The sequence below is a fragment of the Chinchilla lanigera genome, unplaced genomic scaffold (genome assembly GCF_000276665.1).
Source record: "Chinchilla lanigera isolate Chin_1 unplaced genomic scaffold, ChiLan1.0 scaffold00020, whole genome shotgun sequence".
NCBI classification, from domain to species: Eukaryota; Metazoa; Chordata; class Mammalia; order Rodentia; family Chinchillidae; genus Chinchilla; species Chinchilla lanigera.
In genome coordinates, this window is record NW_004955421.1 from 1,597,794 (window position 1) to 1,616,092 (window position 18,299).

The window sequence follows — 18,299 nt, forward strand, 5'->3', positions numbered from 1 at the left end:
GGGAAGATGATGGGAGGAGTCCAAGATCAAAGCCAGAAGAATAGAATTCAACCATACTTTTTAAGGAGTCAGCAACAGTTTTTGTAAGGGGCCGCATAGTCATATGGTCTTTATTACAACTGCTATTGTGTTGTGAAACCAGTCATAGTAAATATAGAATTGAATAGACATGACCGTGTTCCAGTAAAATTTTACATACAGGAAGAGACAGTAGTAGGTCAGGAGGTTGGATTTGACCTTCAGGCCATGGTTTGCTGAACTTTGGCACTAAATACATAGTAATTACTGGGATACAGTATCAAGCAAGAATGATGGGGATGATTAAGGAGTTTTGCAAGAGAAAACTAAGAAAGACTAGTAAAATATGACAATTAATAGATAGCTTCTGGCTACCAGTCACTCTTTCTATATATGCACCAACTCACTGTATTTTCAAAAAGACAGTGTCTTTACGTATCAGTTAACTTCCTGGTAAACATGGAGATTATATAATATTTATTCCCAAGGTCATACAATAAGTGAGTGTCAGGGCTGAGTTTCAAATCCAGGTTCCAAAGATTCATGCTTTCAACTCATCTCATTTATTGTTCCACATTGTAGAGCTGGAAAGTGAGAAATAGGAGCAACTTTTGTGATGGGTTCATATGCCTGTAGTACACTATATATTGTCTCAGAGTATGCAGCATTTAAAAAGCCAAAATGAGAGGGATGAGCTGTACATCATGATCTCCAGTGGTGACTAAACACACTGAAACTTTGATCCAAAATAAACCTCTCATCCTTTAAGTTATAGATGCCAAATATTTTGTCTCAGAGATAGGAAACGGACTAAGATAGTCCCCAGTACCAAATTGTAGTTTGGTGGGAGTGAAGAAAGGCAGAGATTGATAGAAAATCTTGACAATGCTTGCTAATGCTAAGTGAAATAAATAGACACAAAATGTTTAAACAATGCATGGTTTCTCTGATATAAGAAACCCCAAATATAAATAATTTAAAGGAAAAAATAAAAGATGATAGGAAACTGGAAGATACACTTTGTGGTTACAAAAGGGACCTAGGAACAGGGGAAGACAGGAGGGCACGTAGGTGAAAGTGAAGGGGAAGTAAAAGCAATCAAGATGTATATGTAACAATTTTCCAAGATGAATGTAAATATCATGTATTACAAGCATATATTAATAAGAAAGAAAATTTAAAAATCTCCAGAATGACATAATGTTTTTGGTATACAAAATACACATATAACGATGTATATAAGATGAGTGAAAGAATAATAATGAAACATTCTTGAACTCACCATTCTATTTAGAAAGAAATCTATTATTAAAACCACAGACATTCTACTAAGTCCCCTCTCTGGTTCTATTCCATTCTTGTCCAACTAAAATAACTTTATTTCCATATTTAATTAGCATTTACCTTGCTTTTATGGCTTTATCATTATGCACTCTAAACAGTATGTTAATTTTGTCTGTTTTCACCTTTCATATGAATAGACTTTAGTGACTTTTAGTGAATGTTTAGTGACTTTTTCCTCTTAACAATAAACTTTTAAAATTCATACATCTATTTATATCTCATTGTAGTAAATATTTAATTCTACCAGTGTATAACTACTCCATCGTGTGATACATTTTATTCATCCTGCTAATGGCTATTAGTTGACTTTAAATGTTATGAAATATTATGGATAATGCTATTATAAACATTTCTATGTGTGTCCCATCTTATGATGTACAAATGTAAAAATTTCTGTAGGAGACACTCTTATGAGCAGAATGCCTTGATCCTAGATTGTGAGCATATTTGAAAGCTAAAGCCAAATTCTTTTCTAAGTGGTTGTACAATACATATACCCAACAGCAGTGTCTCAGGACTGATATGCCTCTAGGTCCTTGCTGACACTTCATTTACTGGTAGTCTATTAGATGTAAAATAGTATTTTTTTATGGTTTTAATTTTCATATCCTTGACTACATCTGAAAATTTGTTTCAAAATTAACATTATTGCCTTAGACTCTTTCTAATTATTAAAGACAAACATCTCTCACATGATTGATAAGGAGACCTACTTTAACTCTCCCTCATGTTAACAGTGTTGGTACCCAAGTGCAGAATTTCAAGCACAAACATGTCCTCTGGTTATAGTTGAAAATTGTACCTCTGCATCAATCAAGATCTCATTCATTCTCTTGGGTTCTGGAGGCAGAGAGACTAGGCTTATTTATATTCCTCCTTCTCTGCTTTGAATGTTTTTGTTGCCTCCAGTGCTCACATTGAAACTCAATCACCAGTGCAATAGTGTTGGGACATGGAGCAGTGTGGGAGGAGTGTAGGGCATGAAAGCTCTGTCCACATGAATGGGTTAATGTCACTATACAAAAGGTTTGTGAGAGTGAGTCAGTTCTCTACTCTCCTGCCACATGATGAGAACTGTTCTTCCTCTCCAACAGATGCAAACAGTGTTCAAGGGACAATCTTTGATGAAGATACTTGGCCCTTACCAGATACCAAAGCTGCCAGCATATTGTTTTGGACTTCTCTAGAACTATGAAAGATAAATTTTCATTCTTTATAATTACCCAGTCTCAAGTATTCTATTATAAAGCAAATATGGACTAAGACATCATGCCCACTACTAATTAGCAAAGGAAACTTGGGAAAACTTTAATGTTTTAGAAGTTTGCTTGCTTCAATCATAGGTTGAACACTGTAGTATCTCTCTGCTGTTGTTTCTAAGTTTTTCCTTGTCTAAGTTTTTCCTGTTTGAAGGGGCTAGAACATTGAAAGCTATGTGTCATCTGGGCTCTACTTTAGCTTCTGCCACTTGAAATACTCATGCAAGTCGGGGAACATAAAGAGGACCATTTATTGTCCTCTGGGTGAGGTGAGTACAGTATTCTTTTTTTTTTTTAGGTTAAGAACAGACTTTATTGAGGGAAAGAAATCTTTTGTCCAAAAGAGAGACAGAGGAGGCCCTAGTGGAACCCAGGGAACCTGTCTTTTCCAGGGATTTTTATAGAGCAAATCCATGAGGAGAAGTGGGCCCAAGGTGAGGGGAAAATGGGAACTCACAAGGTAGGCATGAGGTGGGACAAAACTATGGTCAGCCAATGAGAATTGTTCAGGTAAAATTGATTAAATCAGGATCAAATGGGGAAGCGAGTCACATAGCAAGCAGGCATGAATACAGAACAGCGGCTTTTCATGTAAGGGATTGGGTCAGTGACTCTTCAAGGTGATTGCTACCTACTTAGAACATCAATCCCTGATGTCCATCCCTAGGGAGGTATATGGGTGCATTTGTTTAATCTTTTGTCTTGAGGGCTGGCCCGCAGCAAGTTTGTCTCCATTTGCAAGGTATCTTTTCTTCCATATTGGCTTCTTTGAGGGCCAGGCCCTGTCTGACTGCCTATAATATTTCTATCTAACTCAGCTTCCTATAACATTCCCCCCTCTGAAGAAGTAACCCGAACTGCTGTAAGGGAATAACAGGCGATGATCACTCTGGATGCTTCAGGCTGAAGGCGGTCATAGTTGTTGATTGGCAGTCACAGATACTCTCCAGAGGTCTATCTAAAGGCCCTTGATAGACGCCAAGCATTTTCATCTTGAGTGGGTGTATAGCTTTAAATCTTCAAAGCATTCCTGGGATTCCTGGGATTTGAAGTAGATTCCACTCCTGGGAAGGTGGATGCTATCTCTATCCAATCATCTTGGTGGGGAACTCCAAATGATACAGGGGAAAGAAACTCTCAACCTGAACAATATCTGGGACTAGTTCGTGTTCTCTAAAATTGAAGAATGAATTTTAGGAACAATGGAGGTTAAGAGCAGAATATATTTATTGAGGGAAAGAAAGCTTCTGTCTGAGACAGGGACAGAAGGGAGGCCCGAGTGGATTGCCTGAGTACAGTATTCTTGTGGACATAATAAGCACAGTGTGTGCAGGGGGTCCCAGATGAACTGAACCTCTACTTCAGTGTGGCATGCAGGTGAGATCACTGAAGAGGCTTTCTTTTTTTCTCCGGTACCGGGAACGGAACTCATGACCTTGCACTTGCCAGGCAGGCGCTTTTGCCACTGAGCTAAATCCCCAGCCCCTAAAGAGGCTTTCTGAGAGCCAAGTGTTTTCTGATTTTAGGAGGGGAGTGGCAGGAGATGAAAATGGAATTATGATGTGTTATATTGAGCCAATTCCCCATAATGAATATAATCATTATGTTCAACAAATATGAATTTATGGAAAGAAAAGTTAAAGAAAAAATTTCTTCAGATCCAGCAGTAGTTTTCACTGGTCTTCTCCCTTGCCCCCATTTAACAATCCCTGTATTATATCCCTTTCTGTTGAAATAGCTGCATTGATTTCTATTCTCCTGACTCAACTCTGACTAATGTAGATTGCTTTTCATTACCTAACCACTTAGGGACGATGCAAAGACTAAATGGAATAATTTGTGTAGAGCACCTAGTATGGCACACAGTGGGTAACACTCACTCTCCCCAGCTTTTCAAACAAAGAGGATCTTCCCTTTTCCAATTTTGAAATGTAGAAATGAAACAGATGGAGAGTGGTGAGGGTGCTGGCTTCAGAAAGTAGATTAAGAGAACTTGGATGAAAGTTCATATGAAACTTTGTTTCCAAGGAACCCAGGCTTGGGTTCAAACACAGATTCTCGAGTACTGCCAGATCTGGGGTGGGACTCTCACATGCTTGGACTCACCTTTGCCAGGTTCAGTATCCATCAGATGCTCTGGAATGCCAACTTTTTTTCTCTGTGATGCTTCTTTTATGGTGCTTACTCTGAATCTCATCAAACATCTCTACCTAGAGTTACCACTTGATCAAATTCCTGAAATTTCTGAATTACTATAATGAGATGTAATACCCACCAGAAATTTTTCTAGGCAGTTTTCTAAGGTACATCAACAAATAGAAACCACCACATCCTCACTATGCCTTTATTGTGCTTAAGTTGCTCCCTTTTGATCTTCTTCTCTTCATGTAGGAGTGCCCTCTTTAGACCTGAGACACTGTTTTGAATGAATTTATTATCACCACTACCCACTCCAAAGATCCATACACTTTAAAACTTACGACCTCTTGATGTAAAAAGTTCTGCTTAGTCATATACTCAATACGTAGAGATGTCTTATGTGTAACTGGAACTATGATAAGTAGGGGGACATGAATGAAAAGATTTTTCCTCTTCTCAAGGAGCTCGGTATTGTACAGTGTCAGCCTGAATTTGGGGGTTCTGGTTTGGGAAGGATATGAGTAGCGGGCAATGGGTTGGATGATAATTCAGACAAAGTAATAAAGTACTACACACTAAAGCTGAATGGCAGTGAGCTTCCCATCACTTCCTGACTGCTGAAATACCCTTGAAGATATTCCCAGGAGCGTTCCTGCTTGCTGGTTGTATTGGAAAAACATGTAGTGTGGCTGTGTCTGACAGGTGAGTGGCAGGAAAAGTCATCCCGCAGAAGTAGAAGAATCTTTCCTTTAGAAAGAAACAGAGACATTAAGGAAAGTAGGACTCACAGGGGAAGAAAAGAGATCATAAGAGGAGAAACTGCAAAGGAAGGGCAAGGTGGGAGTGGGAGGGAGTGACTTGTAGCAAATCCTTTTGCTTCAGAACAAAAAAGGCTCCTCTTAGTCACTTGTCACCTGGCCACAGGGCCCCAGTAGCCTGAAACCTATCCATTTGCCCACTTGTGTGTCTGAAGTTATAGAAAAGCTTTTTACCAGATCCAATTAATGTGCTTCCCTGGGGTTCCTAGAGTCCAGGCTCAACACCTCTACATGTTTCTAAGGAATTTCTTAGCATGACTTCAAGGGTACAGAATCAGGTGGAAGATATAGGGGTGTGCATATGGTGGGAAGAGAAAGGACCAGACAATTCACTAGTCATTTACTGAACACCTGCTATGTTCCAGCACTACATTAGAAATATGATTGAGTTTTTCCATAGATCAGTGCAAAGAGGATGGATCACTCTCTCTAGAGCTGACTGGTCCAAGGGCTTCAATAGGAGAAATGGTGACTTCATGGGTCAGAGATCTGGTTTGGAGGCTTTGGAAACACTGTAGGAAACTTTTGTAGTTTCAGTTCCCTAGGTGTACATTCTGAAGTAGGGATTTGGTAAGTAGTCTGTTTGAGCAATGCTCTCAGGCAGCCTAGTAAAGGTGTGGAAAGTAAGGCAGGGGTAAGGAGCGAAGACCAATAAAGGGTGCACTGACAAACAGAATGTATCACCCGGTACCGTGGCATTGGGAATGTATCCTGGTGGGAGCCTTATGAGAGACTATGCAGAGCACGCCTCAGACGTGTTCCTCTGGGGGGCGAGGAAGCTGGGGTAGTTACCACCAGCTCTGTCATATGTCAGTGTTGAGGGCGGCTTCCAGGAAACTAAGTCCTAGATGCTTCTGGGCTGTCCTGGGACTAGAGTATGCTCACTCTCAGGGCCAGAGTGGCACCTATGAGAACAGTGTACACGTGGGTTGAAATGACATGGGTGGACCGGGATGATTTTGCTTTGAGAATCAACAGGAGAAAGGTACATTGTGAAGGCTCCATGAGTTGGTGCATTGGCCACACTGTATACTCTAGGCTTCATTCACTTTTTCAGTCTTGTTTACTCTCGTTGAGGATGAAGGGAAGGTCGAATTATCCAGTGTCTTCCTTCTCACTTTGCTATGTCAAAATAAAGAAAAAAGTATCTACAGGATAGTTTGCATTAATTGGGTTACATGTGCATAAATATACACATTTTCGTACATAAACATTTGTGTGTCTGCTTCTACATCTTATGTATCTAAGTTTATATGAAAAAATTATTAACCATAAAGAAGAACAGTCATGCTTTTAACATACTCTCATTAGGGTCTTGCTATATACTTGGTGGTTTTGTGCCCAATTTATTTTAGAACATTTCAGACAAAAGGCACAATGTTAGCAAAATCTACCTTTTATCTCTGGTGTCACGTGTTTATTGCTTAGTGAATGCTCTGAGAATACCTACTTCACTGGAAAAATAGACAAATTTTAATTTTAGACATATCCCATATTCTGGAAAAATATGAAAAATCACCATCTTTTCTTACTTTCTTTCAGAACTAGAATCGGGGTGGCCAGCCACCTCCCTTTTATACCAAGGAGAATGTTAGGAAAATTTATTGAAGGAAACAGAATACATTTGGCTTCACCCGTGAAATTTCTTTGGTTTGCACTGTTTGTAAAATGGGAACAGTACTGTCCACTTCAGAGGACAGTTGTAATACAGAATGTGATAGTAGATCTGAGAAGACTTCTAGACTCTAAGGTCAGGTTCCTTCAAGAAGAGACTGAGCAATCCCCTGATATCAGAATATGTAAGTGCTTTGCCCAGTGGTTGTATTGCAGCATGGGATTAAGGAAGTAAACAGCTTTACTTCAGCTTACACAGAGTTCAAGGGTACCGGGTGAAAAGGAAGAACATCCTGCAAGCAATTTAAATTCCTCTAAAATATAGCTGAAACCGTAGTATGGGCAAATGAGAGTGAAAAGTGTGTATGGCAGAGGAAATGCTAACCAGAGCTTCTTTATCAAAAATTCTTAGAACCACAAGTGCTTCTGATTTCAGATACTTCAGATTTTAGAATATTTTATACACAGTGTAAATGAGATATCTTGAGAATGAGATCCACAATAACACAAAATTGTTTTTTTTCATACACATTATGAACATAGGCTGAAAGAGACTTTATACAATGTTTCAGTACTGAATTTTGACTGTGGCCTAGTCCCTTGAAGTCATGTGTAGAATTTTCCACTTGTGGAATCATGTTGGCACTGATGATGTTTAATGGTTTGGAATATTTCAAATTTTGGATCTTCAGATTAGGGATGTTGAACCTATATATTTGGAAGGACTATTCTGCTGTCATTCGTGTAGCTCTGTAAGCACCATTTCTTTCATCTGGATACTATTCATCTGTGAAAGGTGTTGTTACTCTCATTCTAGAAAAAACATGGCCTAGAGAGTAATGTGCTCCATATAACACTGGTGAAATAAGCATTTGAGTCCAGTTCTGTCTGACACTCAGACCTACTCTCCCGCATGGTGTTGTAATGAGAGAAAGTAGCTGTGCTCTGCTACTTAGAGCACCGTACAGTCATCCTTTTTGAGCTGACTTTTTGTTATGGAAGCAGGAAATATAGCAAGCCTTGCTTATTGACTGAAATTCTACAAGGACCCAATTCACACATTTGACCTCATCTTGGTGTACAGACTCTCTCCTGATGACTGGTAATGATAATAGATCTAAGAAGATGAGGCTCCAGCATAATTTACGGTATGCCTAAAAATTTCTTCCTAACCTCAGAACTAGTTCTCACTAATGCCTACAATTTCTGTTCCATGGATTCTCTGTGCCTACAGTGTTCCAGTTATACCGTTTGCACCCTCCCTATATTTGCCATGTTAATTCATGTATCTGTCTTTCCCTGAAATTGCCTCTCTTCCATCCTTCACTTATCTTACTCTTGCTCTCTTTCCAGGACTTACATGTCCTTTCCCAGGAAAACTTCCTAGACTGCCCCAAGGAAAACTTGCTGCAGTACCACCACCAAACTTATGTCACAAATTAAATGCACACTTAACCCATTGCATTGCTGCTATTTATTTGTCAGACATTGTTCAAACTCAGCAAATATCTTTGTGTTTTTGTGTATTTCTCAAACTCTCTAGAAGTTAGACTGGACCATATGATTGGGTTCTGGTCTATGGTTTGTTAGCAGAAGAGATGTGTACCATTTCCAAGCCTAGATCTTGAAATTATCCCACACAATTCTCCAGCTATCTGTTTTTGACCTTGTAGACCATGTAAGCAAGATTCATACTTGTATCAAGCCATAAAAATGTTAGGTATGGTCAGGAAGCTCACATTAGTTACTTTGATTAATATACAGTGTTTGCTAGCAAGGTTGCAGTAACTAAGGATAAGCGAGAGCATGTCAAGTGAGGCCAGTTTTTGCACAACTAGTTTTCAAAGCCCAGTGGCCCATCCTCATCTTGGTTGACAATAGAGTTACAGCATTTTTATGTCACTGCTGCTTTACCAGCCCAGATAGGTCCCCAAATCAGCCACAGAGATTGGCTGCTAATTTGTGCCTTGTATTTTTTGCTGTTTCCTCTCCTTTCTTAGAAGGTTTTCTGCTGTGGAATAACATTAGCAGAACACTCAGCCTTTGTGTTCAAGGTTAAAATAAAATTACTCCCACTTCATATTCCCTCATTAACTCCTCCACTCTGATCTTTTTTTATTAACACATGTTTGTAGTACATGAAGTTTACATTCATCTTGGAAACTGGGTACATGTACATAATGTGGCTTGTTTTTTAATCTCCCTTTCCTTGCTACCCCTCTCCCTCCCCTTTCCCCATTTTCATTCTTGTTGGTTATTACAATTACTAGCTCATATTTATGACATATGATTTACATTCAGTGAGGTTGTTGGGTTTCTGTACATGGCATATCTTAGTTCTCCTTACTTCCCCATCCCCTCCCCCTTGGTCTGGACACCTTCCCATTTGCAAGATATCATCTCCTTGAACTTGAGTAGGCAGGTGCACCTTACCCCTCTGAGACACAATCTGCCAGGCTATGACAGGTTTACAGCACAATCTTATCACTGACAGTTTTCCAGATAGACAATGAGTACCTGGATGGAGGAGGCTTAGGCTGTGTGACTGGTTATACCTGATCTTATTTTCTGTATAGATCTTAAGAAATTCTCTAAAAATTCTTATTTCCTAGAATAATTGCTAAAAGATAGAGCATGGCTTGGAGATAGAGCCAAAAATTGAAACCAATTAATTATTAAGTGTTTTATGAATATTACTCCTTTTCACTCTACAGAACATTCTCAGGGTGCCACATGCCTATTTTTTAGATGAGCACAAGGGATTAAGATAAGCTTGTGAAGCATACTGAAAGCCCTACAGCTGCACATGTTACAAGCTATGTAGCTGCATGTTCCCGTTCCTTATGCTCTATCATGTTCTGTAACCCAGCTCCTCTGTGTTTCCTCATTGTATTAGTTAGGGTGCACCAGTAAAACAAATTTAATATTATATATACACCTATCTATCTATCTATCTATCTATCTATATCTATCTATCTATCTATCTATCTATCTATCTATCTATCATCTATCTATCTGATTTACAAGGTAGGCTTATAATGGCCACCTATGGAAGGTCAAATATGGAAGTATGCAAAAGGGCTGTCTGTACACTGGAGAGCCAGACAATCCAGTCAAAGGTTGAAGGCCTGGAGCTCACTGCAGTGCCCTGTGCAAGTCTGGACCAGGAAGCTGATGAGTCTGAACTGGAAGCTTGGGAACAGATGTCCAAAATGATCATGAGGATTGGAGCTCTGAAGAAGTGAGGTTTCTTTCTTCTTTCCTTTCCTGTATTATCCCGGTTACAAATTTATTGACAGGGGCCACCCACACCCAGGGTGAGTCTTCTGTCAATAGAAAGTCCATCAAGCAGATGCACCCAGAACTCTGCTAACCCAGTCTGCTAGGTGTTCTCATGCAACTTGACAACACAGTTAATGATCATACTCAATGAGCCTCATTTAACTACTGTGTCTTGGACACACCACTAGTTCCTTGGTTCCTGCTGGCACAGGCTGACACGTTCTCTTCCTTTCTGACACTCATTTCCTGCTTCATGGAAATTTGCTTTTAGAATGGAAGGAAAAGACACTGGCAACAGACAGTGCATGTTCTCTTCCTTTTTCTCTCCTCCATCTTGTCTCAATGCATTGGAGTATGGCCACTCTAGGAAAGCAACCAGCTGTCCTGTGTGGAAGATGGAAACTGGAAACTACTGTATATTTTTCCTCTTGGTAGGAAATGGTATGTTTTTTATCTCAAGTTAACCAACCTTGCTCACCACTCTCAGTCATTAACAGAACAGACCAATTAACCGTATAGGAGATACTAGGTTCTTTTTAGAACACAGCCCTTAATTCCTGTCCTTGGGAAGCAAAACCTGAATCTCTGGCATTTTATCTAGGAAGAACAGCTAAGGTTTCTTTAAGGTACTGAGACACTGCAGCAAAAAGTCATGTTGGAGCCTACAGTCTCAACAGCACACATGTAAAGGAAAAGGATGCAGTGAATACCTGCAGTGGGATACCTCACAGTGGCAGTGGGCTTATATCTCATACAGCAACTGTTTGGCTTTCTATCAATCACCTTCATGATGTTGCTATAGTCAAAATTCCTACTTGAAATGGTATGAAGTAAAGGAATAGAGCTGAGAGATGGGAAGATTTGATTTCCAATCACAGCTCCATCACTTACGGGTTTATTAATTATTTATCTTTGGCAATTCACTTCACTTCTTTTTGGTTTCAGTTGGCTCATGTAATCAGAAATTTGAGCAACCATCATGCTTGGGATATGGTCAAGATACAGTAGTTTCTCCTGCTAGTACTCCTTTTCCTCTTTCTCCTCTTCCTTTTCTTCCTCCATTTTTACTTTATTACCTTCTTTTCCTACTCTCTCTTCTACCCTTTTCTTCTTCTTACCTCCTATTGTCTTTTTTAATGAAGAAAGACATTAAGAAAATGCTTTTCCCAATTACTGGCTAAAAGGTCCTAGCTCAGGAGATCTCAGGACTTTCTGTTTACTCTTGGAAACTCAGTGGGAATTATTAAAAGAATAAAAATCAAGGTGTAGTTCCAGAAAAAAAATCCCTCCCTGAAATGAATCAATTCCTCAATCTTCATTTAAATATAAAACTTCCCCACCTACCTAAGGCAGCATTTCTCAGCTACCTACCTTTAGGAAAGAGGTTATATAACTTCATTTATTTGTCTTGTTCAGTATTAGCCCCTCTCCGTAGCTCGGTAAAAGATGTTTTGCCTTTTATAGAGTGACAGTGGATAGAGAGTGGAGGGAAAAAGAGGTTACAAGGAAGTTCTGAGGTGACTGATGATATTTTCCTTCTCTGGATTCTTGCTGTCTGGGCCTGGCAGAGTTTAGAACCCATTCTCTGTGTCTATCCCAAAGACATTTTCATGAGTGACTTGGGAATGCATTTTGCTTGAATTCCTGCTTTGCAAAATCCTGAATCTCTAAAAGACAATGCCTACCTGTCTTTCACCTTTATCTTCCTCCTGGGGGTTCCCTTTCCTTCTTATTTTTGGAAAGGGTCAATGGATGCACAATAATAAAGTCACCATCAATAACTTTCTCCCTTCAATAATTTTCTGCCCTCAAATGTGAATGGAATCTTGGGAAACTGATGTGATAGTACTCCTGTGATTTTTATGTTACACTGGAAAAAGGGTTTTTATATGCAATTATAGTAATTACTCAGCTGATTTCATACTTGAGTATTGATTAATTAAGTAATCAGTTGACTTAGAGTTAATTAAAAGGGAGACTATTTGGGTTGGCTTGACCTAATGACATGACCACTTCACATCTGGGTTTAGATGTCAGAGACTGAGGAAGCCACAGATTTGAGGTGTGAGACAGATTATCCACTGCTGGCTTTTATGATGGCTGAGACTATGTGATTAGAATGGACGTGTCCTCTGGGAGGTGACAGCAGCTCCCAGCTAGTAGCTAGCAAGGAAGCAGGGAGCTAAATCTAGAACAGCAAGAAATTAATGTGTCCAACAACCTGAATAAACTTGTAGGTGAATTTTCCCCCTGAGTGGAAAGAAGTACAATCCACCTGATACCTTGATGCTTGCTCTTTAAAATGCTAAGTAGAGAACCTAGATTTACTGCGCTGATCTGCAGAACTGTAGCTAATAAATAATATTTTAAGCTACTAAATTGTACTTTATTACACAGCATAATAAAACCAATACAGGATTTATGCTGGTGTTTTTTGTTTGTTTATTTACCATTCACTATGGGACCATGGAAAATGTGCACCCTTTGTGCTGACCAAAACCTGTGAATGCAGAACTTTATAAACGCTGTGAACTTTAATAAGTTTTGAACCCCAAAGTTTGATTCAATTTTATGTTATATTTACCAAATACAAGGATAAAATTTTGTCCCAAATACATAAGAGGACAAGCATCATATTTAAGTCTACTGAATATGAAAAAACTCTAACATATTAGGCTAAGTGGTCTATGCAAAGACCTTCCTCATTGCTGAACTTGAGTCTACATGCTTGAGTAGTTGAGGAAAGCTAGCCAGTCAACAAATTTGTCAGCTCAGAGACTTTGAGGGACTTCCCCAGGAGTCCCTGGTTTATGTCAAATTCTTATAGGAATTAGAGTCAGATGCCCTGTAAGCACCTAGAAAAGAGGGGATGTCTTCATACAGATATCCTGATCTCACTTCTGTTGTTCCCAAATCTCCTGGCTGGAGAAACAAAAATCTTAAAATGACCAGGGTGAATCAAGGTTGGACATTTGCTGGCAGTGAAGGAGGCCATTGTTAAAACTAGCCTCAGTTCCCTCCACAGTCTCAGATAATGACTCTTGGGGTCCAAGGAAGTTTCCTGGTGGGGTGTGGATAGTTTACTCAGAGGACAGATTTCTCCAAAGCACTGGTTCTTAATTCTGGCCTGCATCATAATCACTTGAAGGATTGGTAAAAACAAGACAATTGGGCTCCACTTCTAGAGTTTCTGATTCAGTGGATCTAGAGTAGAATCTGATAAGTTATATTTTCAGTAAGTTCCTAAATTGCTGATATTGCTATCTGGAGACTAAATTTTGAGTATCTTTGCTCTGAAGATATACTTTTCATGAAATAATCTTCTCTTTTCATATCCTAACATATTTTCATGTCTGTGATTTTCCTGTAGGAGCTAAGCAAGGTAAAAATTGTTCACAAATGTTTTCTTTTAAATCCAGCATTTTGTCTGGTATCTACCTATAGCATACACGCTAACGTGTCTTGCTACTTTACTCAAAACTTCAATTTTAAATCTTGTTTATGTGGAAAAGTAGAAAACATTAACTACTGTTCAGGTATGTTATAATCATTAAATAAATTGTGATATACAGAATAGGAAAGAAATACACTCTGGCCCTTCTCTGCTCCCTAGGCACTGCTTGTGGGTTTTTCAGTGGGATTTGAGAAATCAAAGACAACAAAACGTAACAATAAGAAGTGATTTTTGATTAAGAGAAGGCTAAATAGATAAGCAACTCCTTTAAAAAGATATTAAAAGGACCTTGAAGTAGATGTCTACTTCACATGGCCTGTGAAATAATCCACCTGCTTTTGAGGAATGACTGCAAATTTCTGAAAGTTTTCTTGAATCGTCTATTCTTAACTCCAAAAAGAATGCTCAAAAGAGTCTTTCATCCTGCTTAGCATTTGCACTGTCTTCCTTTGCGCTCACAGGCTTCCCACGTAGCACGAGAAAGTCAGTGCTCGGCTTTGGCCTCAGGAGCCACGACATGGCTTTAGGCAGCAGCCATCTGCAACATGTCTAGAAAGGCCGGCGTGCACTCTCTTCTCTCTGGCCTCTAATTTATTGGAAGAAAAATGTTAAGGCATTTTTAAAAAGAATCACCATATTGCAGAAACAGATTGAAGGAAGATGGATTTGGGAGAATAGAGTTTGCAGCAGGAGGGAGTCCAGGTCCTGATAAGGAAGGCACGTGGCGGTGCCACTGCCCGGCCACCTCCCCCACTAACGTGCAGCTTCTTCTTGTGAAGAGACTTGACACCAGCAATGTCGCCCGAGCAACACGCTTTTAATGAACTGTTGCACCGAAGTTCTGACAAATGTATGGATTAGCTACTGCTGTAATTCTAACTTTATCAGCAGGAAAATGCAGCTAATCTTTCTGTGGTGGCACAGCTATTTAGTGGCAGACTCAGAATTTGAAATCTAGATCCCAGTTGCAGAGAATGAGACCAAGCTTCATTGTTCAGAAAAAAACTCATTAATGCCACGTTATGGATTGAAGTACATTCCCTGAAATTTTGTATGTAGAAGACCTAACTCCAAATGTGATTACGTTTGGAGACAGGAACTTTAAAGAGACAGTTGAGATTAAATCATTCATGAATGTGCAGCTCTACACTAGTATGTCTTCTTGTCAGGGAGACACAATACTCAACACCCACAACTTAAAGCAAAAGAGGTTTATTTTGCACATGGTTTCAGCCCATGATCTGCTTGTTCCAAGGCAGAGACATCATAGAACAGCAGTGTGGTAGAGCAAGGCTAAGTTTCTGGACGCGAGAAAGCAAAGCAGGGAAAGAGTGCCAGAGCAGAAGAGGCGAGGGACAAGACAGACCTGAAGACCATGCCTCCAAGACCCACCCAGGCACAACTAGAAGTGCGCTCCACCCGTTCCCAGGACATATCCCAAAGCCATTCAAGTTGAAACACCACCCTAACTTCCACAGGCTCTAATCCAGTATGACTATTTTCTCATAAAAGGCAGAAGAGACACCAGGGATGTGCCTGCACGGGGAAAAGGCTGTCTGAAGACAGAGACGAAAACACCCTCTGCAATCCAAAATAATAGGCTTCATGGGAAATAAAGTTAATTACATCTTGATCTTGGATTTCCAGCCTCCAGAGCTGCCAGAAGATAAATTTCTATTGGTTAAGCCATTTGGTCTCTGGTATTGTGTTATGATACCCCTAGCAAACTAACATGCCTGACACACTTATTAATGGGGTGTATTTCACTATCCTTTCACTTTGAGTTCAGGCACCTAATATGCTTTGGTTGGTGGGATGTCAGTAGACACTGTGTGAGCAGAGGCTTACGCAACAGCGGGGAATTCCAGCTTGCTCTCTTGTTCTTGCGCTATCAGAAGGGCATGCTGCAAGGAGAGAAGTGCATTGTCCAAGGAGAGAGACATGAAGTAGGGCCTTCCTGCTTGAGCAAGAGGCACTTGAGAGCCGAGACTAAAGCATTTCCCACCTCTACAACTGACCTCTATACCCATGACAGTAAATACGCATTGTTTTAAGTTCCTGAGTTTTGGGATATTTTGCTAGGCAGCAGTGCTGCAGCAGTAATTGATACATTGATCAACAATCAGAAGAAGTGACTTTATAAAGTTCCTGTACAATAATTTCTCTGGCCATTAATTGAGAGTATGGATGAAAGATATTTGGAGAGAAGATAGATAAGTGGTAGCTCTAATAATTTTCCCAGTATTTCAAATCAGGAGAAAAAATGGGATTCCTCTAAAAGAATGAATAAAATGGAATTGAAGTATCATTTCTATTCTTTTAAGGAGAATATCTGAGGGTAATGGAGGAGGAGGAGAGACAGAAAGAATGGGAAGGTAGGTGTTTGGGCTCAGTTACACTGAGTTCAAATGTCCTGTCTTTGTTACTTTCTTGCTGTGGATGATTTGGCACAAGTTGTATGACCTCACTGACCTTCAAGGTTCAGTTTTTTAATCTATAAAATAGAGAAACTAATAATAGTATCTTTTCCATCCCCATTGGTCCTGCCTCCCTACTTAGACTCAGAGTGCGAACTGCCTCCTTGTGGTCAGAAATGGTGAAGGAACAGGGTTAGGGTAGGAAATGTTAGAGAAACACCAGCTTTTAGGGAATAGCCTTAGTATTTAGGTCTGTGGAGACAGCCTGGACTCAGGACCAGCAGGACAGGATGGGGCTGCTTTTCTTGCTGCCTAGGTCAATTGCAAAGCCTTATAATCTAAGCATATGGTCTGAAGGGAAAGATGTAGGATCCTAGACTCCCCCAAATTGGAAAGCTCACTAAACTATTATGGAGTATAGGAGTTCCCTCAATTTTGAATAATACATAGGCTCTAGCTCAACATGTTGGGCCCACACTAACAACTCCAAGCTACAGAATTTCTTGTCTTGTGGCCTAGGGAATTTTACTTAGTGTTTTTGCATGTTTGCTCTTTATGTATAAAAAAAGATACCTTAAGTGTTTCCCTTATGGTGTAGAGCTTTGTGTGATTCAGAAATTCATAGTAGACCCAAAGCCCTTACTACAAGTTCATAATACAGATGAGCACTTATTAATGTAATCTTGCATATTCATCTACACCATTCCCCTTTTTTTTATCAAATAAACTAAGGCTTCTCAAGGTGACCTGTCTTTCCAAAGACACAGGAGTATAAGTATCAAAGCTAGGACTAGACAGGAGAAAATTTTTACAAGTAACAGATATGTAAGGCCTCCCCATCTGTTCAGATTTTAAGATGCATATGTAGTTTGGAAGCCTCAGCTAGAAGGCTAGAATTATATATTCTAAATATTGAAACTAACCTAACAACTTCCTGTCATTGTTACAAGAATATTCTGTACAGGTTCTACTGGCAGCTTAGATTAACCTGTTACAGCACCAGTGACAGGAGACCTATCACCTACCGTGTCAGCACATCCCATCTGCAATAGCTTGTTAGGGAGCTTCTTTATATTGAGCCTTAATATAACTTCCCCTTCTGGAGCCACACAGATGTTATTCTATGTTTTGTTATAGCATAACCTTTGAGTATCTGAAGACAGCTCTTAATGTCTTTCTCTCACAGCCTCTTCAATCCACAAACTGGTTGGGCAAAGTACACTGAGTAGTGAATCAGTATTCTTTTAGTGGTATTAAGTGGGAAACTCAGTTTAAACTGACCTCCATAAGCCATCTATTCACTCATCTATTCAACACATGTTTACAGGTATTTTGCATATTTTACACACTGTTCCAGATACTCAGGATAAAGCAGTAAAGAAAGAAGAATCTCTACCCATAAAAATCCTGTATTCTACTGTGTGAATATAGATAGTGAAAAATGGAACAGATAAATATATTTACTTCAAAGAACAAATATGCACCTATTAAAGTGAAAGTGCTATGCAAAAAGAGACAAAGCAGAAAAAGGGCATAGAAAAAGCCAAGGAGTGGAAATGGAAATGGGAGATGCCCCATCTCGTCCTACTGGGCCTGAGTCTAGGCTAACAGTCTCCACATACCTAGCTGAAGACTTCAGAGGCAGGGCCCAATTCACCTCCCTGTTTTCTCTAACCTATCAGTCCCTTGGGTTTGCTGTGGGTTGAACTAGCTTCCCTAATGGCCATTTGGCTGCAAGTGGATCAGGGTATATGGCTTCTCATTTATATTCAAGAGACTGGTGATTAGTTACTACAACAAGCCAACAGATGCTCTGAGCATGACTTTCATAGGACCATATTTGATCCCTGGGTCAGGGGAATATAATTCACTGATTAGCTTTGTCATTGGTATATTCTCACATGAACTTTTAGAGAAGTGTCTACTCCTGCAGTTAGAAAAAAAATCAGTGTTA